The sequence below is a fragment of the Vespula pensylvanica genome, chromosome 7 (genome assembly GCF_014466175.1).
Source record: "Vespula pensylvanica isolate Volc-1 chromosome 7, ASM1446617v1, whole genome shotgun sequence".
Classification (NCBI taxonomy): Eukaryota; Metazoa; Arthropoda; class Insecta; order Hymenoptera; family Vespidae; genus Vespula; species Vespula pensylvanica.
The window spans coordinates 2,345,737-2,371,861 of record NC_057691.1 but is presented as its reverse complement, the minus strand read 5'-3'; the positions used below and the strand labels follow the sequence as shown (position 1 = coordinate 2,371,861).

At 36.1% G+C, this 26,125-nt stretch overlaps 1 protein-coding gene and 1 long non-coding RNA gene across 4 annotated transcripts in view; both read left to right on the top strand.

Moving 5' to 3' along the window:
* LOC122630744 (cAMP-specific 3',5'-cyclic phosphodiesterase, isoforms N/G) overlaps positions 1-26,125 on the top strand; it is a 315,403-nt gene that overhangs the window by 51,442 nt on the left and 237,836 nt on the right. The window contains exon 1 of one of the 3 annotated variants that reach the window (XM_043815584.1): positions 23,465-23,930. The exons of the other annotated variants lie outside the window; for them this stretch is intronic. The gene's annotated coding sequence lies outside the window, so the exon portion shown is untranslated. Of the gene's footprint in view, positions 1-23,464; positions 23,931-26,125 lie in introns of those variants that run through there. 3 annotated transcript variants of the gene reach the window in all.
* LOC122630750 lies at positions 12,595-23,328 on the top strand. The gene is made up of 2 exons (XR_006327556.1): positions 12,595-13,306; positions 21,182-23,328. It is a non-coding gene; the product is annotated as an uncharacterized LOC122630750 (long non-coding RNA).

Here is a 26,125-nt window from a genome sequence, read left to right as displayed (position 1 = left end):
GATGAAATCATTAAAATTTTTATTATAATTATGTAAAATTTATTTTGTTTATTTTGTTTATTTAAATAATATTTAGATTTATTTCATAATCGCCAGTGTATGAAATAAAAAAATCCTTATTACGAAAGTAGTCTCGATTGCGAAATATCTCCTAAATCAATAATTTTTTGTCATACATAAATTAATATTTTTTTATGGAGAATATCAACCACATACACCCGTGTCATTAAAAACACATGATTCTATTTTAAAAAATTCAGTTGGCCTTACTATGCCCTTTAAGCCTCCTCCTACTTAAATATTATTACTGCTGTATTATGGCCCTCTTCGTACCAGCGTATATGGATAGAAAGTTGCTAATAAAATTTATTTTAATTTTTAATATATATATATATATATATATATCTGTCTATATGTGTGTGTGTGTGTGTACAATTATATAACACACATACTCACATACACACATACAACACACGTGCTTGCGCGCGCGTTTCATTAAATGCTCAATTTCTAAGGAAATATATTGTTTATCATCCTGCTTTTTTTTTGTTCAACCGAAGAAGTATTCCAACGTGGAAACAACAGGTGATCGATGGAATGGCTGTTTACAGCAACACCGGCTTGACCTTCGGCAACAAGTCACGCGTTGTCGTTGTCTGTAAGAAACACGTTACGAAGAAAAACCAAAGACAACCAAACATAATAAAGTCGACTTAGTAAACATTACATACATACATATACAAAAGTAGGTACAAAAGTATAGAGAAATCAGTTCGTTTCATCATTTCCGAGGGAGAACATCTTCCTATCTTTAACGCGTAATAATCAAGGTTGATTTTGCGTCGAGATTTCATTATAACACGCGAGAAGTAATTAAAGTGTTATCTTGTGTTTATCACTTAGCTTATCACGCAATAGTTGGTGTTATTAATTTCGTGAAAAGGAATTATTAAGAAGGGAAAGAAGCATAAATTTTTTTTTCATTTCGAAGAGACTTTTCGTTGAACGACTTCACTGATAGTTCACTAATGGAGTACTGGCTGATCCGGAAATCAAGAGGAAATCAATTCGAGTGATACGAGAAAGAGAAGGTATGAGAGTTAGCTTACATACATATATACGTATCGTGACCGTTATCACCTATCCGTTCAAGTCGGTCGACGAAGCTTAATGGTTGAGTGAATGTGAATATGGTTCTCTGGACTTCATTTAGTATGCCTGTAATTTGGCCTTCCTATCAATCGAAAATTGTACAAATTTCTGTGAAAATTCAAAAGGTCATTAAACGGTACGTTTTCCGAGATTTGAATACCAATGACGATCATTTCATTATTGAGTTAATATTTTTACTGCTCGTTAACGTTCCGTAACAATATTTAATTATATAAAATGCAAATTCGTATCTATCTGAAAGATTACACGTAGCAACTAGAGTCACGGTCTTTTGAATTACTTAACTTTTTAAATTTCTTTCTTTTCTCTTAAATTTCATAATACATTAATGACCGACATTCATTTCTTTCCGAGATTTCATTTAACTAATTTCTCTGGAATATTACGGAGCGTCTATTCTCAAGGAGAAAAGCGAAAACATAGATGACCTCTACGCTAGACTGTACGACTTTCGAAATTAATTGAAATTACACATATGGATATTTAGCTTCGAATAAATATATATATCTTTCTATTCCTTGATATCCAGTATAATTGATCGAAGGATATTCATGGTTCTTAAAGTTTTCTTAAACGTGAAATCGAAGTTTATTCGACCATCCAAATGATTATCTAAAGGATTTTCTTCGATTTATAGGTAGATTTATAGCTCGACACGTTTAAACATCGATCGAACGTCCCTACATTTAATATTCTGGTACCGTTCAGATATTTGCTTAACTTGCTAAGAAGAAACTTACTTTTTTCCTAGAAACGTGTCTTTTACGAGCGTGTCGTATTTTTCTATTGGAAAAGTTGTCTTAATGATATCGCGATAACGTTCACAAACAGGGAGAGTTTAACTTGGAACATGGATAGAAGAACAACGAACATAGGGCGAAAACGCGTCAATAAAAACTTTCGAAGAATCGATAAAAACAAGGAGAAATTTGTTGTTTTGAGATCGCATGATTTATGCATCACACTCGCCGTTTAGAAAATACGTACTTGTAAATAAAGAAAAGAGAAGGACGTTGGTATTAGTAGTCATGTTGTAAATAAATAAAAGAGAAGGACGTTGATGTTATTCGTGTGTAAAACGTTTAATCGTAAAACGTAAATTTACTAAATTATTTTAAATGAAATTCGATTTATTTTATTTCGAATTGATCTCTAATTCGGTTTTTTTTTCTTTCTTTTACTTTTTTATCGATCATCTTCGGTATTATCGATATTTTTAACTTAATATGTAAATCGTTAGCGCGAAGATAGCAAGAAATATGATTTATTCGATTTATCTTATCATACAAATAAGTTTATGTAGGTGCCAAGTAAATATCCTACGGAAATCCGTGAACCTTTTTAAGCGATATCACCTGATACAATTTCCTTCCAGGAAGTTCACATTTTTCACGTCATCTCCTCTAACACGTCGGAGGGAAACGACGGATGAAAATCCATCGTTGACGCTATGCGATAGGACACTCTTGTATTTATTAAATGTTCAATAACCGAGCTTTTTATATTTTCTCAGAAGTCAGTTTGATTTATCGATCGTCCTATCGAAGAATAATTTTCGATTTATCTAAGTTAACGATTATCACGAAGTTTTGTTTTCTTAAATAGAATCCATTAATCATGAATGAAAAACGTCGATAGATAACATTGTCCCTCCTTTCGAAGTTCTTTTTTCTCTTTTTTCTTTTTCTGTTTCTTTTCTTTTCTTTTATTTATTTATTTATTTTTTTAATTTCAAAATAATAATCACGAATTTTCATTTCAATATTTTTTCCTTACTTTCATTTATCTTCACTCAATTACATTATACTGACCCCGTAAAAATAATTCTAAAGTAAAGTTATATATAGCGTTTTCAAGATGCAAACTTGCCTGCGAGAAAAGCTAAAGTTGTCCTTAATTGATCCTGCGGCTTATACTCCCAAGACGTTCTAATAATTACAAGTTAACGGTTAATAAGAAAGATGAATATTTCGCAGTATGATAAATATCTACTGAAATTGTGAACACTGTAACGAGTGTCAACCGAAGATTGAATATAGGTACGCTAGTAAAGGATAATGAATGATCTTAATCTTGACGAACGATGTAAGTTTACGAGATCATACTGAATCTTCCATACTTCTTTTTAGTTTTTCTTTGAAGGAACTTTAATATATAGACATCAAGGGAATGGATAAAGCGTTGAGAATTCCTATCGGTTCCTAGGAAACCTGAAAGGAAGAAAGAAATAGAGAGAGAAAAAAAGAGAAAGGAAGAAAGAGAAAAGATAAATAAATTCAACCACGGGGAATTAATAAAAGAGAAATGAAGAGGGATGAGAAATGTGTGTGTGTGTGTGTATGTGTGTGTGTGAGAGAGAGAGAACGACAACACGATGATATTAGTGCGCGAGGGTGGTCGAAGGCGAACAGCGCAAGCGTTCCTTCCTATATCGACCCCAACTCTCTCCCTCTTTCTCTATCTCTCTCTCTATCTATCTCTCCTTCTCTATCTGTACGAAGCAACGACTACCCTTTCACAGTCGGGAGCCTCATCGAGGCGATAGCACGGTTTGTAAACGATTACTCGATCAACCTAACCACCGACCATTGCACCGTGTCCTTTCTAAAATGATAAGAGTATTCTCTCATGTTTATTCTACTTTATTTTTACTTTGTTCTCTTGTTCAAAATCTTCGTTTGCTTAACACAAGTTTACATCCTTAATCGATTTATATAGATTTGTAGTAAAAGGATATTTCATCGTATAAATGCTCGAGACTTTGCATTTCTTTTTTCCTCTTACTGTCTCTCTTTCTCTCCTTTTTCTTTTTTCTTTTTTCTTTTTTCTTTTTTTTTTTTCTTTTGTTACTTTATGCAAAAAGCGTTGGAGTTGCGCCAAGGATAGCAAAATCGTCTCTCCTCTTTTCCCTATCATCTTTCCCCTGCCCTCTTCCCCTTCCAACCCTCCTTCCTCCTTAAAAAAAAAAAAAAAGTAAAAATAATAAAAAAGAAAAAAAAAAGAAGAAAGACGAAGCCGCTCGTAATCGCCACGTAACTTTTATAAAGCCCGCGCATTTTCAGAGCACCTCTCTAGATATTCACGTTATTGTAAGCCCGATGTAAATTTATGGAAATTTTTTCGCGTGGAGTTTTTCGCGCGGTCGTTATTACAAACGCGGGATTGTGTAATAACGTTCGTCGTTGATGTCGCTCGTCGTTATTCGACTCTTTCGCAATTGTTGCGATTAATCTACCGTAAAGGCGTTCACATTTGCTCGTTTCTCTCGGTAACAAAATAAAAAATAAAAAAAAAAGAAAAAGAAAAAAAAATGAAAAAAGAAAAAAAGAAAGAAAAACATATCGAATCCTTTCTACCGATCGTTTGTTTTATTCTTTTCTTCTTTTCTGATATTCATTCAGATCATCGTTTAAGTCGGGAGGAGCTTCAACGAATCCAATCTCGTTTTTGTACGCATCGATAAATCTCGGATATCAAACTTAATAGAGACTTTTCTTCGGAAATCGATCTTCCATTTAATCGATTTCGAAAGAAAAATTGTGATACGTCTCTTTATCTCTTTGTCTCCTTGGCTCTCTGTCTCTGTTTTCCTATCCCTTTCTTTTTCTCTTATCTTTCTTTTATTTATTTTTTTTTTCATGCCAAATTTAAGAGATTTGTTCCACTCCAACCGTAGGTGCGTGTACCATCTGTTCTTACTCCAGTGTAAAATTGAATTGATCAGGAAAATGGAGAAAATAGAGATAAAGAGAAGGATGGGTAAGAAGAGAGAAAAAAAAAGAAAAAGAGATAAAGAAGAGTAGAAAATTACATATTTAATGTAAGTAGAAAACGTGGAGGGTACCAGACATGGCATATGTACAAATCCGTTATAAAATCCTGCTATTTATAAACGTGTAGTACATAAGTATGTATGTAGATCATTTTTTTTTTTTATATACTACTCGCGTTCCTAGTATATTTGAAATAAAAGATAGAACAATATTTTTTCTCCTCTAGCACATTCTTTTTCGAATGTAGGATTATCGGGGAGACTTAGGTCGAACCTCAAACTGTTCGAAAGTGAGTGAAAAAAAAAAAAAAGAAAAGAAAATATATCGTCGAGGGTTTCTCCCTCGCGTTTGATAAACTTAGCCAACTAACTTAGCATCCTGCCTGTTGGTATATACGTACTACTACACGGGTTTGTCCGAGAAAGGACAAGTGCTTTCGAGTACGTCGACGCCTAGCTATTCTGATCCCCCCATTTCCATCTCCTCCTCCTCCTCCTCCTCCTCCTCCTCCTCCTCCTTTTCTCTCCTCACTATTCTGATTTTCCCTACTCCTTCTAATAGTCTTTGTTTCTCAGTATAGCGTGACTACCATGTTCACGAGCATCACCGGTATCGGGCTCTTCCGTTCGTCCCTGAAAGTTAGCCACTTCCGACGGACGATGACTTTATATGTGTATATGTATGTGTAAGACGCAGAGAGAGAGAGAGAGAGAGAGAGAGAGAGAGAGAGAGAGAGAGAGAGAGAATGTATGTACATGCGTATATATGCGCGTAGAGGCACATAGCTTGCTTGGAAATTGCTTCACCTCGCCGTTGCTTCGAGCGATCATTATACGTCCTAAATTTATCAATAAGAACGAGGAAATAAAGAGAAAAAAAAATGGAAAACTAAAAAAAGAAAAAAAGAGAGAAAAATCATCTCCAAAGTTTTCCCGTATATATCGGATTTTGTGATAAATCGATTAACACGATATTAAAAAATTAGGTCGCTCGATATGACTCGATATTAAATCGACGAGAAATAAAATTTGGATTTCGATAATGCTGTCGATCGACGTAATAAGATTTAACGTGCTAAGTTTGCACGATGTTTGATTAAATAAACCTTTGAACAAGATCAAAGCTATACCATCGATATAATTCAAAGTTTAAACTATCTCTCTCTCTCCCTCTCTTCCCCTCTCTGCCTCTCTCCCTCTCCCTCTCTTTTCCTCTGTCTAGCAAAATTACTCAAAGCCGGGGTTCAAGAGTCAACGCTTTGCGTCTTTCTGTATTATTAAGGCTTCTGTGTATTCAAATTTAAAGGAAGCGCATCGTGTCGTGATTATCATCGTCGTCATCGCGTCATTGGCGGTTGCGCGGACGTTGGCTTTAATAATGCCGTCGAGTCTTTGCTAAATTTAACGGCAAGCTTTCAACCGACATCTCTTTGTAACGCTCAAAGGTTACCCCTTTTCTTTCTTCTTCTTTGTATATGCATACGAAAAGAAAGAAATGTGTACAATGCCATAAAGAATGGACCGAGTATTATGCACTTCTCTCTCTTCCTTTCTTTTTTCTTTCTATCTCTTTCTCTCTCTCTCTCTCTCTCTCTCTCTCTCTCTCTCTCTCTCTCTCTCGCTCTCTCTCTCCTTCAAACGAATGCAAGAAAGAGTAGATTGGTTATTACGCAACAATGACGTTATTCCGAAATTTCGTATTCTTTTTGCATAAGAAGTCACTTTAAATCTTTTGAGAATCATATGTATATATAATTGTTATATCTATGATACGTGTGTCGTATTATTGTAACTAGGCACAGGTATTTCTTGTATAATTTTGAACGGAATAAAAGGTAACGTTTGATTAAGCTATCGGGAGTGATCGATTCATCATCGATTGTCAAAGGGAACTAATTGAAACGAAGAAGAATCTCTTTGCAGAGAATAGATCATCTTCGGATGTTACGACGATAGAGGGATCTATTTTCGTACGTCCATGAACTCAACTTATTCAAGTGGTTGCAACTCTACGGGAAACGAAACACGTGTCGGTCTGTTGTACTCTTTATATGGATGCACAAATGTAAAATGGTAATGTCTGACGTGTGCATACATGCATAATTTTTTGTTGCGTTCATTCGACGATTCAAATCAAGAAAGAGACAAGTTATGAATATCACGTGCACTCGAATAGACTCTTTATTTCCTTTTTTCTTCTTTTTTTTTCTCTTTCATTATTTTCATACAACGATTGTATGGTTTTCTCTTTGATTATTTTTTGACATATAATGTAATATGCTGTATAGGTACCTCTTGAATTAAAAAAAAAGAAAAAAAAACAAGGAGAAAGAGAGAGAAAATTCAAAACATAAAAATAACCAAAAGGAGAAATAAAAAGAAAAATTTCACATTTTCGAGGAGTCACTCGCTAGAAACAGTGCGTGATGATAAACGTTCTTGGCTCGTATCCAGTTCCAACGTGGAAGAGCTTAAATACTTGGGTTCCTCTTTGTATTACAATTAGAGGTATCCGTGCGTGTGCAGAGGACGCTGCTATCCCCCTCTCCTCCCCCCCAAGAGTATAGTCAACATCCGGTGCACTCGACTAATTAATCCTCCTTAATTTGTTGCTCCATTTCCATTCGATCGTTCTCGTTCGAAAGAGAGAGAGAGAGAGAGAGAGAGAGAGAGAGAGAGAGAGAGAGAGAGAGAGAGAGAGAGAGAGGGAGGGAGAGGGAGGGAGAGAGAACGTAGAGTAAATCGATCGAACGAACGAACGAACAAACGAACGAACGGAGTGGAAAATCACTTCTATCTTCTCTTTCTCTCTCTCCCTATATTTTACTCTTGCGACTCTTCTTCCAAATTATTCGCAGGAAACGATAAGGGTAGGGTATATCTATAAATCGATGATTTTTCATCGACGTACATATCGATTTTTATAAAAGAGGAACGAGGAAATGGTTTGTATTTTTGTGTCTGTAGTAGGGCGAGTATGTGCGGTGTAGTTTCATAATACGGAACTTGGTCATTATTGACCCATATTACTCAACCGATCCAATTTTGTGTTTCGATAATCCTTTCTCATAGGTTACAGATAGAGACGGTAAAAAGGTTTTGTTGTTGGTTACTACCTATACACACACACGCACACACACACACACACACACATATACGACCCCGGTGATACTCGATTTTCGAATAATACGTTCGTTTTATATTGATCTTCTATATATATGAATGTATAGTTGCGTTTACGTGCTGGACACATATTGTGCGTGCGTGTTCAATAACGTATCATGAAATATAAATATATCGAGCTCGCGTGTCACCTTGCAAGGAAACGAGACCATAAAACGTATATAAATACATACATATATATATATATATATACACACACATATATATACACACACATGCACATACGTACATATGTGCGTACGTATATGTTTTCATTTAAAGTCTATTCTTTCAGTAGTTTCTACTTATTTATGTAGATATATACCAATATGTACATTCTATTAAAGTATATAGGATATATTACTCGAGATATTCCTTAATTTATCACCTGCATAATATTCTTCCAAGGAAACAATATTTTTCATCCATTCGCTATGGTGCTTCGCGTCGGCAGCTGATAAATTATTTCCATGCTTTTCTTTTCTTTTCTTTTCTTTTCTTTTCTTTTCTTTTTTTACTTCTTTTTTTTTTACTAGAATTTTGTCGAGTTTATTTATTATATAAGAACGTAAAAGACCTTTTGCTTAATTGCTACATGAAGTAGGTAAATACATCGTCGATCATGTGATTTAAGTTTATGTTTGCTAGGTCGTCGTAAGATTATTACGGGTTAACGCAGAAACACGTAACCTTAATAGACTTTATCTATAATTTTACACAGGACTATTAATATTCATCTACCGCGGAAAATTATTGTTTATTTTTTAAGATACTCTACCAATCATACGATCTAGCTCTAAGTCAACGTGAAAAATATTTTTGACCATCTTCGCTAGTTTTTTTTTTATCTATCTTTTTTTATTTATTTTTATTCTTTCTTACTTTCTCTCTTTTTCTCTTTCCCTTTCTCTCTGTTTTCTTTTTCTTTCGATTCTCATGAGATTCCAAAAGAAAACATCGACTCGAGTACGATTTTTCTTTAGTTTTTATCTTTTTGTTTTTTTTTTTCTTTTTTTTTTTATACCTTTCTAAAGGGAAAGGAAGGCAAAAGCATTGATCTTATTATTAGATCGATATTTTTATATCTCTTTTCTCAATGTTTTCCATCACCGAAGGTAAAAATGAACAAAATAATACTTCTCCCGTCGTTGAATTATAGACGAACGATAGGTTTGTGTCTCTTTTTAAGTACGGTTTACAATATCGATAGGAGAATTGGGTTTATCGGCAAATCGTGTCGAGGGAGGCAAAGTCATATTTATTTTTATAAAAGGACTATTAGGAAAGTTCGTGGTTTACGATCGTATCGATGCTACTCATTTTCATAATTCCAGTTATTTAATTTATTTGATTTTCCAATGATATCAAATCCAGAATTTTCATTTTTAATCATATCATTCCGCGATCTTTCACGCGTTATCGTTTAAATTATTCGTTAACATTTTCCCTCTGTTTTACATTAAAAATCATACTGAATCAAAATGATCGTTATCGTATTATCTCGTGCATGTTAAGTGGAATTTAACGAAGAAATTTACTTCCGTTGAAAAGCTTTCGAAGAAAATAACACGTAAGAGGAATTGTTCAAATATAATATAAAAACAAAGGGAAACGAATTTTATTTTCTCAGTGGATATATTATAGATACTCAGTTTGAAATTCTTTTTAAGAGAACGTGCATGAAAGCAACCTTAAAAAGGAATGGACTGGATCTTATGTTAAAACGGGACAAATTGTGCCATGGGAATCGCATGTAAATGTTCACAATATCCTCGTTAAAAATTCATCAAAGGGAACACATTTTACAATGTGTATTTTTATATTATAATCGTCGTAGTCGTCGCGTTATTTCAAGGAAAAGCGTTTGCTCGCGCGCACTCACTCACACACACACACAAACAAACACAGGTTGGCGTTACACCGCAATTCAGTTTCACCCTTATAAATTTATAAATCGAAATAAATTGAAGTCCTCGTTATCGCGTAGAATTCGTTAGTCGATTTGACAGTATATTATCCCATTATGCATTTGAATTCGTTCGGATCTGTGATTTACATTTAAGTTAATTATATGCGGTGAACCGCGTCCGTATTCGCGATGCTTTAATTCGATCATCCCTTCTCCCTATCACTTCTCTATCACATCCATTTCTTTCTCACGTTCTCGTGATCGAACGACTCTTTAATTAAATTATGGTATATATAAAAAAGATAAGAGAAAATTGTGATTGGCTTGTTGTAGGCTTAGTAACATTGATCTAAATCTCGTGATTAGGAATGAACGAGTTGCATTCGGTAGTAACAAATCTTTTAACGTAATTATATTGGAAATAAGAAGTAAGAAGTAAACGTGTGGTAAAATAATCGTTTATACGATAATACATAGGAGAGAATCTTAATCAGGATTTTAATTAGAAACTTTATTTAATCGGACTTTACGGGGGACTCCAAGGAAAATACCAAGCTTACCAAGTTGTATTGCTTCAACGACTCGCGCGCGGTACACAGAGATTCTTAACAAAAGAAAGGAAAAAGCGTCTAAAAGACGAGAATTAAAACAAGAGAAAACTGGAAACCATGGAAAGGAAACTCTCTTGAAAATGTTGTGCCGACCGACTGACTGCGTGTTCCTCTCTCTTTCTCTCTTTCTCTCTCTACTACGTGCAACAAGTACGCGTATCGTGAAAATTTGTCAAGTGGAAATCTCTAACATAGTTCTTTTCTCTTTTTTCTCTAGTCGGTCGAATAAAAAGAGAAAATTCGTTTTGTTATACGCGCGTTAAGGAGTTATAAAAAAAAAAAGAAAAAAGAAAAATCGTAAATTGTATCGTTATTAAAGGCGACCTCCTTCATTATTTTTCGTTTTCGATCTAATGGCGTGAGATGACAGTACGACCACCTCTCCTATTCTTCTGTCCTCGATCGCGAAGAAAGATCATCGGTTCTATAAAACTTATCCAATTAAATTTAATTTCTCAAACACGATCTCAGCAAAAAAAATTTGCTATCCTTGACGACGGTTCGTTTATAAAAAAAAAAAAAGAAAGAAAGAAAGAAAGAAAGGAAGGAAGAACGATAACGAAGGATAGTATTAAGAGTGACGACGAATGGGAGGAAGGAGTTAAAAGAGGAAAGAAATAAAAGAAATTTTTTAGAAGATTCGTTCAAGTACAACATACACGATGGGTAGGCATTCATGGGATTCCGATATCGCGGAAAATGGTCTTTAAGAGTAAGGGAAACAGGATAAAAGAGAAAAGAGAACACGCGCATGTGAGAGAGAAATAAAAAGAGAAAGAAAGAGGGAGAGGCAGAGAGAGAGAGAGAGAGACAGACAGACAGACAGACGGAGGAGAACACGAGAAGGGAAGAGGATGCATTGAGAGAGTTAAGCACGAGCGAGTGGGGTTGAGAAAGAGGGAGACGATCGAGCATGGGAGAGAGAGAGAGAGAAAGAGATAGAGAGAGAGAGAGGGAGGATGGAGGGGAAGGCACACGGCTGACCTAATTTTTGCAAAACAGCCGGGGCTGCCGAGCCGTCGGTTGGTGGACCAAGTTACGGAGTATAGTGTGCTAGCAGAGTGCCAGCAGCAACGGCAGTGGTAGCAGCAGCATCAGCAACGACAACCAGACGGCAACCTTTTTTCTCTTTCATATAATCCTCCCTTCTATCTGTTTCTCTCTTTCTCTCTTACTCATATTCTTTTCCCTATCTATCCGTCTCTTTCTCTCCTTCTCTCTTTTTCTCTGTTTCTCTCTTACTCCCACTCTCGCACACACGCGTGTAATAGTAGGAAGTTACAATAGAAAAGAGAGAGAGAGAGAAGAGAGAGAGAGAAAGAGATAAAAGACAGTGACGGATAAAATTGGCGTCCTTTAAGGGTGAACCATATCTTCTCTTTCTCTAGGATGGAAAATTCACCGGTTTTCCGTCGAATGCTACGACACTGTGCTACTACAGCGTCGGTGGTAGAGAGAGAGAGAATCGTTCCGTCAGTCGGGTCTCGGCCGTCGTCAACGTCAATACGACGGCGGCGCACGAGCTGCTTATCGTTGTCTTTGTCATCGTCCTTATCCTCATCGTCGTCCCCGTTGCCATCGTCATCGTCGTCCTCGTCGTCCTCGTTGTCGTCGTTGTCGTCATTGTCATTGTCATCGTTATTGTCGTTCTTCTTGTTCTCCTCGTCGTTGTCGTCGTCGTTGTCATCGTCATCGTCGTCGTCGGCGTCGCCGGCGATTGGAAAGTGAAAGAGGAAAGAATAGTTTTCCCGCGTGGAAGAAAAAGAAAAAGTGGGGAGACGTGAGAACATAGCATTTTTCTTTTTCCCCTTCCTTCCTTCCTTCCTTCCTTCCTTCCTTCCTTCCTTCCTTCCTTCCTTCCTTCCTTCCTTCCTTCCTTCCTTCCTTCCTTCCTTTCTTCCTTCCTTCTCGAAACTCGTGCGCGAGTGCATTTCGTCGCAATTTTTTTCTTTTCTTCTTAATCTTCTTCTTCTTCTTCTTCTTCTTCTTCTTCATTGTCGAATTTTCCAACCAAGAAAATAATTAGAGAAAGAAAGAGGAGAGACGATGGAATGTGCCTGCGTTAGAATTTTCTTGACTAAAGTGCGAAATATCAGTCAAAATGACGGTGAGAAGAAATGAAAGACAGATGTCGGGAAAACATGTCGTTTACGCGGCATCTCGCGTCTCAATTCGTTTTCGTTATTGACACGTCATCGTCCTCGTCCTCGTCCTTATCCTCGACCACGTCCTTATCATCCTCGTCGTCATCGTTGTCGTTGTCATTGTTGTCGTCGTCGTCGTCGTCGTCGTCGTCGTCGTCGTCGTCGTCGTCGTCGTCGTCGCGAGTGCAACGAGAAAATGCAAAACTTTGAGAAACTCGTACGCTCGTGGAAAAATATCCTCGAGGAAGAAGAAGAAGAAGAGGAAGAAGAAGAAGAAGAAGAAAAAGAAGAAAAGTCAACGATAATAAGTGACGAGGTTCGATACGATAATCGTTCGTCGACGAAACGGCCGAATTCGAACGCGTTTCTTCTATGTCGATTTAGTCTGGTTAACGCGACGACGCTTCGACGTGAGTGCGATCGTCGTGTTGTCCGAAGTAACATTTTCATCTATCGACGACGATACATCGTAGCGTGAGAGATTTTTCGTCGGATGCTGTACAAGCTTCTTCTGATTTTTATCTCCTTGGAGCAAGTAATCATCGATGATTCTTTCTCTCTCTCTCTCTCTCTCTCTCTCTCTCTCTCTCTCTCTCTCTCTCTCTCACTCACTTCCTCTATTTTTCTTTTTCTCTTTCTATCTTTCTCTTTGTTGTTCATATTTTGTTTTTATGTCTTTCTCTCTCTTTCTCTTTTTTCCTTCTCGTTTTTCAATGTTTTTTTTCTCTTTCTCTCATTTTCCTATTCTTCAGTTTTCTTTCTCTTTCTTTCTTATTCCTCAATTTTCTCTCTCTCTCTCTTTTTCTCTCTCTTTCTCTCGTTTTTCATTGACGACCCACGTAAGTTGAGAGCGAACAATTCCCTGTAGGAATATTTAACCCGACGATTCTCCGACGAATATGGATAAAATGGGAAATGAAAAGTCATAAGGTAATTTGCGTTGATCGTATGGTATGAATGCAGCGATCGTGTAAACAACGATTCATGCTGTATTACATACATATATGTTTAGGACGAAAGGAGGCCGAGTTTGTTTGTCCGGCCGAGAGTGCTTTAAGGCGGGGATGTTTACGTACGTACGTGTGTGAATCTCAGGATGTTTAGATGTGTAAAACGTTTGCTACCTGTTGTTTACGTTACCTGTCGCAAACTCTTGAGATAGACTAAATTATTCCCTTTACTTATCGAGCTTTTAAGCGTTTTAGTAGGTAGGGAGGATGACTGGTCAGACAGGTTGTCTCTTTTCATTTCGTACTACTTGCGATCCAGACTCGACATTTTTCAAAACACTTTTATCGTAGATAAATTTTTCCGTTTTCTCTTTCTCTTTTTTTTTCTTTTCTTCTTTCTTCTTTCCTTTTTTTCCTTTCCTTCTCTTCTCTTTTCTTTTCTTGTCTTTTTTTCTTTTTTTCTTTTTAATATATTTTTAACGATGTGTTTTCGAATTGTTCGACGAACTTTAATTTCAATTAAAGCAAACGTTAAAGCCGAGATTCTAACAACGTTTAACACGATTTAATCGTTCTATCCTGACTTCAACGAAACTTTTCGTCAAGTTTTAAGAAAACTTTGCCGTTAATACCGACTTTTCTTAAAAAGAACCTTCAACAATGAAAGTGAGATATTCGAGTTCGAATCGTTTTCGAATCTTTTCTCACTTGAGTTTCTCGTTTTCGTTTAATTACATTGTCCGTTCGGTTTCGTCTCATATATAGTATCGAAGATACGTGTCTTATCGTCGATACACTCTCGGTAAAAGTACTTTATTTTAAGATGCATCGATGACATCGAGGGTGGTAGTTCAACGTCGAGGTCGCATACGACTACAAGTACAACTACGACAACGAAAACGACAATGACGAAGACAACGACGACGACGACGACGACGACGAAGAACACGAAGACGAAGACGAAGACGAAGACGAAGACGAAGACGAAGACGAAGACGAAGACGAAGACGAAGACGAAAACGAAAACGAAGACGAGAACATTGACGATATTTCCGGCAGTAGTTCGACGGGTTACTTTGGAATTTTAGTTTTCCGAAGGGAAATAGAAAGAAGAGCTCAGGGAAAAGCGATCGCATTTTACTGTCTCGATTTCGTCTTAGTATTCTCATTTATTTTCCATCTACTCGTATTCGTGCGTTTAGAAGATGTTATCGATAACAGATACCAACGGTATTTGTATGTAATTATAGATATGGTTTGCTCTCAACTTACGTCGATATTATATATGTATTTATGTAATTTCGTAACATTCTTTCTAAGAGAAGATCCTATCGTCAAGGAGAAAGATTTACGATCGATATTTCACGATCGTGTAAATTGGATAAATGTTAAATTGAATGTAATTTCTTGAAAAGTCGTAGGAAAATAATTGTTGGATCTTTTTTTTTTTTCTTTATTGTTTTTGTTCATTTATCTATTTCTTTTTCTTTTTTTTTTTTTTTTTGAAACTACGTTGTCACACGTGCAAACATACTACTTCGAAAAGGGAAACTATTTGTGTCAGGATAAATGGCCGGCAATTTAATTTTTGCATTCACCACATTCGACTTCTCTCGATCTCTTATGTGAACATGGATCATATATAGGGTGTTTTGTTGAAGAGAAGCCTCTATCATTCGATCTGGCTTGAAAAAGATGGATCGTAATTGAAACGCTACCGTTGAAAATGTTATTTGGTCTTTTCGATTTGTTTTCTCTCTCTCTCTCTCTCACTTTTTTCTCCTTTCTTTCTTTTTTTTCTTTTTACTTTTCTGGATTGGAACGTATCAAAAAATTAATTTTTTCTTACCACATCTGATTCGATTCATTTTTACGTATTTTTCTTTTCAACGTTGTAGACCAGCGATAATGTATTTACCTTCGGTACGCGTCATGAATATTGAACCTAATACGTATACGTAATAAAATCAGTAATTTCCTGTTTCACGTATTCAATATGCGTTCATTCTATAGTTAATAAATATTCAGATTTCGCGGTTGGTTTGATCGTTTTTACCTTCGAAAAAATTTGTTACTTCGGATTCGAGCATTGAAAAACTTTCTCAATATTTGAGGATTACGTTGTCGTATTATATTACAAAGTTTTTAATATGATTGTACCGACAACGTATTAATAAACGTCGAAACTTTCATTTTCATCCTGGTATAATATTTTATATCTCGACCAAAAATATATTTCATTATTTCCAAGATAATTGTAATTACTATTTTATGTGCACATAGAGATACGCACAGAGAAGATACACATGGTAGAGACACAATTAATTAGATATCACGAAATATACTTTGGATCATTGAATCATATTTTAATAATCGCTATTATTCGTGATATAACAAAAGATCATTTATATTGCCTTTGAAAAATTGAAATAACCCCATTTCTTTCTCCGTTACCAATGAAAAATCCGTATCGTCGATGTTAGTGGAATTTCGATTCAAATTTAAATTTAATGCGTTTCGTGGACGTATAGATATATTCATATGTACACATACACCCACGCACCTGTACACACAAACATACACACATACATAAATACAGAGATCTCAGTAGAGCTTGAACGTATAGAGAGAAGCGTAATATAGGCCGTCAAGCGGATGTAGTTCCTCGTTGTAATTTATGCGGACCAGACCGGTATTAATTCAACTATGGAAAGTAACGTTCGCACGTTATACACCTTTAACTATTTTATCGACGAACGGGGATTTTTCATTCGTTTCGAAATAATATGCACGTTGTATCTACGGTAACCGTGTATCGATGAATAATAAATTGTATCAAAGTCAAACGACTTGTATTCTTATACAAGTCGGATAACGATAATTCTAAAATAAATTTTTTTCACCAAGACGTATTACGACGTCTACGTCTGAATTTTGTAAATCGTCACGTTTTAGCGAATTCATGATCTTTTTTTCGGATCGATTAATCCGTAGAATGTAGATAGAACTCGAGAACGGCTAAGAAAAGGGATAATCCCGTTGCCATTTTGCGTTGCCAGGAGCGATATCACGAAACGAAAGCAATTATACGATGAAAAAAGGAAGGAAGAAGGTAGATTCTTAAGAGGGAGCATCTTTTTCCTTGTAATAAGGAGAACGTAGGATTATTTTAATGTTAGAAGAAAAATTAGATTCGCGAAGTCACGGTTTTTATCCAGTCAAAGTATGTAATTATACTCTAGTCAAAGTTTTTAATTATTTTTTTCCCTTTTTAATCCCTTTTTTTTTTCTTTCTTTTTGTCTTTGAAGTCACACTTTTTATATACGGAAAATTATCAAATTTAATTTCGTACAATAAAAAAATTTTCTTTTCGAATGCTTGTCTCGATCGATTGTTCGATTCAATTTTGGAAGAAAATGGGAAGAGAGAAAGAGAGAGAAAGAGAGAAATAGACACGTCTCTTCGGGTAGCTCATCGCCGAGCCACTTATGCGCCGGTACTCAAAGCTCGTCGTTAGAGCGGAAATACTTTCCACTTGATGGTGCTTCGAGAAGAAGAGCCTAAGAAGAAGGAGAAGATGGAAAGTGAAGGAGAAGATAGATGGGAGATGTTTCTCCCTCCAGGGTAGCTTAGAATCGTTTCACTCGTTTGCGATTTTTCGTGTTGCGTTAAATTGTCGCCGTTTTAAAAATAAAAGCGAATGCTACTCGAAATAGTAGGATTTTTAATGAAACATAACACGCCAAAAAAATAAAAATATCGTTGAAAAAAGAGGAGAGATAGAGAGAGAGAGAGAGACAGAGAGAAAGAAAAAAAGCTATAATTTTATACCGTACAAACGTCATTCTTCTCGTTGCAAGCGATTAAAATTAATTAGTATCGTCAAAGAGTTAATTACGTGTATCTTTGGCATAGTCAAACAAAGAGAAAGAGAGAAAATTGATCCTTTTAGATCGTCAACGATGGCAACTTGATAATTACATGCAAAAAAAAGATTACGAAGTAGAACGTTTGACACACGAATTAACACGGTCGATATGCGAATTATGCCTGTTTTTTTTTTTTTTTTAATTTTCTCTTTTCTTCTCTTTTGTATTTATTATATTTTATTTTATTTCACTTTGTTCTTTTCCTGGCGAAGAGAACGGAAATTAGACAAAAAAAAAAAAGAATAGAAAAGGAGGATTAGGACGAAGAAAAGAGATTTCAATACTTTTCGCGAAACGTCGTTATTCTAGTAGTAGTTAATTCGCGAACGATAATATGAATGCCTTTAGCGATAATTTTATATAACGATTAACGAACAAAGCAATTAATTATCTTCTACCAATATAATAGCATATATGATTAGGGTAGGGTAAGGGATGATAAGGGTTAGAGGCAAGGTTATCTTGACCATCGATGATCGGGTCATATACGTACATGGTTCAGACGAGATCATCCTGGTTATCATCTATACCAATGACGAAAGCCATGAACCGAACGCTCAACCGCTCTTGTAATTAATGATAGGAACTGCTCCCGGTAATAAAGTGACATCCCGGAAGTGACGAAACTATTATAACTTTCTAGTAGTTTATTCATCTATTTGTAAACGAACGACAAGGATGAATGTTCCTCGATTCTCTGTTTCTTTTATCGTGATAGTTCTTTTTGTTTATTAATTGTTTCGTATAACATTTGTAAAGTCGGAAAAAGAGGAAGAGAAAGAGTAATAGTATAATAATTTCTTTTTTTTTATTCTAGTCTACAGAGATCAGAGAGGATCATTCGGTAAATAGGACGCGCTTGTCTTAATGTTAATGAAGCAAAGAAGATTAACAGTGATTTCTTTTTCTATCTTTCTTTATCTTTCGTTCATTTATTTCAACGACATTTCATTTACCCTTCTCGTGGTTTACTTTCTCGTACTTTACATCTTACTTTATGTATACGTATGTTGTGATTCTTGAAGAAAAGAGAGAATGACGTAGTTTAAAGTACAATGAAATGAAACATTAAAAAAAGAAAAAAAGAAGCGAAGAGATCGATGCAACAGATTGCGAAATTGCGAAATTTATCTTCGGTAGAAAGACGATCATTGACGGCTTGCCGACGACAAGCGGTTTAATCAAACTATATTTAATTAATTATGAGATTGGGAACACACAGAGTGAGCTTAGAGTTTAGTGTCTCCAGATTAATTTGGAAACTTTCTAATACCTATTTATCCAGCTGTCAAGAGTTACGATGTAGGAAAGCTTCCTTGGTTACAAGCAGTTTTGTGTTTAGTAATATAGTGAGATTGCTTTGGCGATGGAGATAGCTTCACGACTAACATCGTAGAATTTTTATTTTAATCGTGTCATGACTTACGCGAGAACGACGATGAGTTTGTTGATCGATTTCGTCTCTCTCTCTCTCTCTCTCTCTCTCTCTCTCTCTTTCTCTCTCTTTCTCTCTCTCTCTCTCTCTCTCTCTCTCTCTCGTTTTCTCTACGCAATATAGGATTACTTCGGGATAAATGATCTTACGAAAAGCATTCACAACGAAATTCTCGAAGAAACTTAGTCCACGAAGAATCAACTCGCTTTTCTCCTCGGCATCGACGGTAAAAGAGGGCGGACGACTAACGAGATAATCTAATTTCCTATTTACTCGATACGCGGAAGTCTTTAATCGAATTTCAAGTAAAATAGGGAATACCCTTGGGTTAAGGGGAAACTGCTTTTTCGATTTGATTCAAGCTTTAATCTTCCTTGTCTCGTACAAAAAATCTTTTTCATTCGCGAAATATGATCTTTTTCTTTCTTCTCATCGTAAATATAACGAGTCGTATGTACGTAAAAAGTCTTGATTTTTTTTTTTTTTTACTTTCTTTTTTCCCCACGTAAAAAAAATAATAATTTATATAGACTTTGTTAGATCTAACGTTGCTTGGATAATGTTAAATTTCGAGATGTCGACAAAAAATTTTTTAATACAGAACGTGTTATTTCTTTTTAACTTCTTTTTTTTTTATTTTTTTGATGGTCGATTGCCCCTTCTCGAATTCTCTCGTGTAATTCCATCTCGCAAAGGCTTCTCTCCTTTATATTAATCAAATTCAAGCGTTGGGGGGGGGAGAGAGAGAGAGAGAGAGAGAAGATAGAGAAAAATGATAAGGAAAGAATCTTGGCAAATTTCAATTTAAACGAAGCGGCGAGAGTAAATTTCTAATGGGCACAGTAGCAGTTTTGCACTTTTCCGAGTAATTTGCGTTTAAGCGATTAATCAGATCCATCTTATAGATTGCGGTGAAATTAAAATTCTATTCTGATCTTCTTGGGGAATCCGAGCTTATCTTTGATTACGTCGACCATTTGTATTCCGTTGTATTTTTTTCTTTTCCTTTTTTTTTTTTTCTTAATATTTTTTTTTATTATTTTTTTTCTCTTCCCCGACAATCGTTCGCTAAGGACATGTAACTTGTATCGTAAATTTCGAGGCTTCGGGTTTAGAAAAGGTTACAAATGGGACACGCCCTTCGTTTATCGCAAATCATTGTTTTTATTCTGAAGTTACCATTAATCACAGTTCTCTCGAAGCATTTGTTCCGAAACATTCCAATCTCTATAGAACGTTTAAACTTTGTTACTACTCATCGTCGTTTTTTACTTCTTCAATTCACGCTAGAAGCGTCGAAAGGTTAAAGGTCGGTAAAAGCTTGATTGTTAATTGCTATCATCTCGTTGTCTCTTAAGAGAATAATAATTCAAGTAGTACATATTCGCAAATGTTCTTATGACAATGAGTACTCGAGTAAAGGACCATTAGCGCGATGATGTCAATACGTAAGCCATGAGACGACAATTCGTCTTAATATTACGAGAACGAACAACTATGTCTACGTTTAATTGAAACTATTAAAGCTCTTTAAATTACTCGTTAACATGCTTGATTTACGTCAATTATGACGCATCACACAGATTTATTAACGTTCTCATGATTGCATATATCTTTATTTTTCCTATTTTTCTTTTCTTTTCTTTTTTCTTTTTTTTTTTTGTCGATTCTCTTTCAGAATATTTTCCATTATGTTTAATCAAAAACTTCGTATACAAAAGAACGTGTCCCAGATATATCGAAAAGTATGAATCTATAAAAACGTCGAGGAAGATGGAGCTTTGCGTTAGAAATACGAACGACTTTGGTCAGGGTTAAAGAGAATATCATAGAGTTTTTGGACGTCGAAGCATCTTTTATTTGAATCTTTGCGGCGCCATCGTTTTCATATACCTTCCAGCTTTGCTTTTTCAAGTCAAATATTTTTCAAGATGCAAATTTATATCGATACGTTTTACCAACAAAACTGTCTATTTTTCAAAAAAAAAAAAAAAAAAAAATTGACATACGCTAGGTATCTTTCTCCTTAACGATAGACTTCCCTTCAATCTTTCTTCAACAAATATTATTTCCCTATTTTGTCTACGTTTTACAGATAACATTGGCTAGAAAAAGAAAGAGAGAGAGAGAGAGAGAGAGAAAGAGAGCAAAGAATGAAACAAGCAACATATGCACGTATAAGCGAGTATGCACGCGCAGCACTTCCTTTTCCCACAATCGACAATCATATTTGTGTTCTAAATAGTGTCTTCGTTTGGTAAACAAGACAATAAGTACTATGAAATAGGGGGAGGAAAAAGGAGGAGGGAGAAAGATAATAAGATACCGAGTTCGAAATCGTAGCGAGTGCAATCAACGATTCTACGAGAATATTTTTCGCATTTTCACGGAGGATAGTGTCGACTGTTATTACGTAGAGATGGAGGAAACTGAGAGGAGGAGGAGGAAGAGAAGGAGGAAATGCGTGTGCGAAATCGTTCGATAGTTTGATGTTCGAATTTAATCGAAAGCCGTTCTGTGTCGTTCGAAAGAGTACGAGTGTAAATTCGAAGCTCTCTAACGGGTGTTCGGTAAATACTAAACTGCTCTTGCTACGATTGCTACGAATTTCGTAGGTCGTGTATTTTTCTCCTCTTTTTTTTTTTCTTTTTTATTTTTCTTTCTTTTCCTTTTTTTTTCGCGCGTGTGAAAGTGCTCTCCTGTCGAACAGCAGTATCAGCAGCAGTAGCAATAACAACAACAGCAACAACAACAATAACAACAAGGCAATATGTGTTGCAGTGATGACGCAGGATGACTCTGATAAAAGTGTTGAATACGATCGAAGTAAGTGAAGAATTGGCTATATTCGAGAGTCTTCGCGATACTTTTGTGCAGAGGACGTATCAGGGAGTATTATCCTGCGTGAGTGATTTCGAGATGAGAAGAGATTTGTGTGAGAGGAACGAGGAAACACGTGAAAAGATGTATAGAAAGATGAATAGAACGGTTACGCCGAAAGAAACGTTACTACGATCGAGCGTGCGTTAAAAATTGAAAGTTCGAACGATTTTGAAAGAAGAAGCAGACGAAGAAAATTGAAGAAGGGAGAGAAAGAGAGAGACGATCAAATTTGATGCGTACGATTGATATATAAGAGCCTAAAGAAAAAGAAAAAGAAGAATCGATCGTCGAGAATATATCGAGCGGCCTCTTGCTTCAAAATGATATCCTGTGGAATTGTCCGATTAAGATGATCGATGAAAAGAGATTATATTTCATTTAAAAGCGGCCGCGTAACGACGTAGATATAATAATACGTATTTTAATCGGACGCCGACTTTTTCCTTCTCATCTTTTTCGAGGGAGGACGAACTTGCTATATCGGAGTTTACAAAGAGTGGTGGTGGTGTTTGTAGCGCTCGTTGAACGCGCGTCATCTTATATATTTCGCCTGTTCAACGCACAAAGAGCGAACGTAGTGCGAGATAATAGAGCTCGTAAAGTGAATCCACGGCCAAAAAGCATTTGCTTCTACTTCGAGGCATACGAGAGAGAGAGAGAGAAAGGAGAGAGAGAAATAGAGACCTTTTAGTAGAAACTAGAACGCGGTTGCGAAGTTTACCGATCAAACTATTCAATCAGCTCCCTCGGTATTCTTGCAAGAAGTTCGATATAACGTACCAAATGCATTCTACAATGTTAGATTGACGTTAGCCAGAGAGATATTCGCTGAGATTGAGAAAATTGAAATTAAATTTAAGAAGAAAGGATACAAGAAGACGAAAAGCTCGCTCAGTATATATATACACACACACACACTATCTTTTTCGAGTTTTTCTATTTCTTTTTTTTCTCTTCCTATCACGGAAGGAAAAAGATAATTTTGAAAGAGGAAGTAGCTGCGTCCATGTAACATATCCCGAGCAAATGCCGGCGTATGTTATAGAAAGAGAGAAAAATCTAGTAGATTTCCTTTTTCCAGCTCTATACAAATTTGCTATATGTATCTCTGGGAATAGATTAGATTTCTTACCTTTGCATTCGAGAGTGCGGAGACGTCATTCGTGTCGTTCGAGAACGCCTAATAAGAACGGGGAACCATACGATTCCATCGTATCGTCTCTAAAAGAAATTTATGTGAATTAAAGTGAATCATATAAAGTGAGGAAGAAAGATAAAGAAACAAAATACGGTATAGTAAAGAAAGAGAGATACAGAGAAAAAAAGAGAGAGAGAGCGAGAGAGAAAGAGAGAGAGAGAGAGAGATCTCGAAGACGTTGACCCTCTACAAAGTAAGAGGAGTGCGAGCTTGGTGAAGTCGGTCCTGAATGTTTTGACGCTGAGTGGCGCTAGGGTGCCGAGGTGGGGGGCACGTGGTCTTGCTGCCTGCCGTGCGCCGGCGGCAGCGGGGGTGGGGGTGGCGGTACTGTCTCGGGGGCCACCCCCCAGGCCAAGAAAGGTGCCGTTCCAGCGCTTAAGCATCACCAACAACATCATCATCAGCTGCAGCAGCAGCAACATCAGTACCAACAACATCAACACTCTCAGCAACATCAACAGAAACAGCAACAGCAACAATATCACCGACAAGATTCCGAATCCGATAAGAAATCTTCCCAGCAACAAAAAAGTCTGGATCAACAAAAACAATCAGCTACCACGGTGGACTCGAAGGACCGTGCACCACTCGGTGGACTCGATGAGGATCTCGACGATCTCGACGATGAAGAAGAAAAGGAATGCGAGTTGAGAACCGAGGAGGAAGAGTTCGGAAAAGAAGGTGGAACTCAACACAGACTGAGTCCAAGATTACACGATATCGAAGAAGAGGACGATGAGGAGTGTCGCAACACGCGCGAGAGGTCAGTCAATCAGAAATTAATTGATCGTTCCTAATTCCTTCAGATAATTTCTATCTCATTCTTGTTTTTATATTCGTGATGATTTTTTTTGGCTACCAAAGGAGAGTCGGTTTTAATAATATGAAATGTCCTAAATGTAATAATATCGCTCGAAAATGCTTAATAAGAAAGAAACTATAATACGATAATAGCATTGAATTTTTTATTATTTCGACGAATGAAGTCAAAATCAAAAGATTCAGTTGATCTCGTTAAGAGATTAATTCACTTGATCGAATCTCGAAATTTCGTTGTTTCTACGAGAGTCGCACGAATTTTCTATTTCTCACATAGAAATCTTTGATACTTCAAGATGGTTGTTAACTTGTTCATTGCTGTCAAACTTTACTTTTTGATTATCGGGTGACTATGTGCCAGTTTTGTTCGTCCTTCATTCGTAACGTCTTCTCTGTCTTCTTATATCATTTTGATTTGATATCGAGTAACATTTCAACGAAAGTTTGAAAGCTCGAGAAAGATTTTCCGATCGACTGGTATATCTTTTGTTGAAGTTTCTTTACTCTTAAACTATTTTCGATCTTTTTAACGTATTCTTTTCCCCTTTATTTTGTCTTACTTTTCATTTTTTTTTACTTTTATTTTTTCTTATGCGTTATTAAAATCCTTTTGAAACTTCTTGATATCTCAAAGAGCTGCTAATAGAAGGAAGTATATCCTCTATTTTCTTTGCATTAAAGTTCAATAAAACCATTATTATTGAATTAATGGTTGCGTATTTTAAGCAGCAACATCGTAGTTAACTTTTCAGATCGGTAAACTTTCCCGAGATAACTTTTACTTTTTTCTCTTTCTCTCTTTCTTTTTTGTATTTTTTCATTCTTTCACGTTGAAAACACTCTAGAGTTTTTTTCTGGAATGCGGAAATAAATGGACAGAAATCAGAAACGATGTAGTTAACGATCTGACGAAAAAGGAAAATCGCGTTCTTCGTCGAAACGTTCTTGAAATAAATCGTTCGAGTCGAATATCTTTCGGGTTAGTTTTTCTCGATGGATGAGTCCTTTCTTTTTCCTTTTTATTTTTCTTTCTTTTTTTATTTTCTTTTTTTTGGAAGAGGAGCAATAAACCCGCCGCTAGAAAGCTACTTCGTTCGCTTGTTTTCTCTTTCATTCGGGATTGCTAGTGCGGTTGGGAGATGGTTGGAAAATGGGTAAAGTAACGGACCGCGTCAAATTACGAAAAGGGATTGCAGGATTTGAAGATAAGAAGGGACGTGTGTTGATCGAATGGAAGGAAAAGATGGATGAACCATATATATATATATATATATATATATATATATATATACATATATATGTATATATATATTTATAGTTGAAGTTAGAACGTGTCGTAAAAAGTCAACGAAGCCTGTGCATAATACGTAGCATCATTTGACAATATCGAAAGATTCGTGAAACTACGATGAAATCGATGGTATGATAGTATATCGGCTCTTTCCTGAAAAATCGAATAGCTTCCTTTCTTTCAAACCTCCGGAAATTCGTCTGAACGAGCTTTGAATAGGTGACATCAACTATATGTACGAAGAAGGAAGATAAGATCGATCGATAAAATTCTTTTACTTACATGTCCAAAAGAAATCTGACAAATCTTCACTGTTATTCCACGTCAATTTACGTCCGGATATTGTCAGAGCTCCGTCAAGGAGGGTAGGTGAGGGATAAAAGGAGGAAGAGGTGGAGGAGGAGGAAGAGGAGGAGGAGGAGGAGGAGGAGGAAGATGACACATTTGTTAAAGATTGGATGCGTGGGACTAATAACGGCACGGTAATTGCATGGAAGTCACAAGTTAGGAAGGACTTAGTACTTAATAGAAATTCTAAGACGAATGAACAATGAACTGAGACATTCTAAGATTGTCTTTAGTATGAAACATGTAACTTGTTAAAAATTAATATTGCCGTTGATTAATCGACAATTTCAAAATTTGAAATAATTCATTCTCTGTCTCTTTCTCTTCCTCTCTTTCTCTTTTTGTCTTTTAAAGCAGTTACATACAAGTATCAATATGCAAATTCACTTCCAAAGTATTATATATAAACCATAATGGGATATTTGAACTAATTAATTTCCTTTCAATGAATATTAACTTTCTCTCTCTCTCTCTCTCTCTCTCTCTCTCTCTCTCTCTCT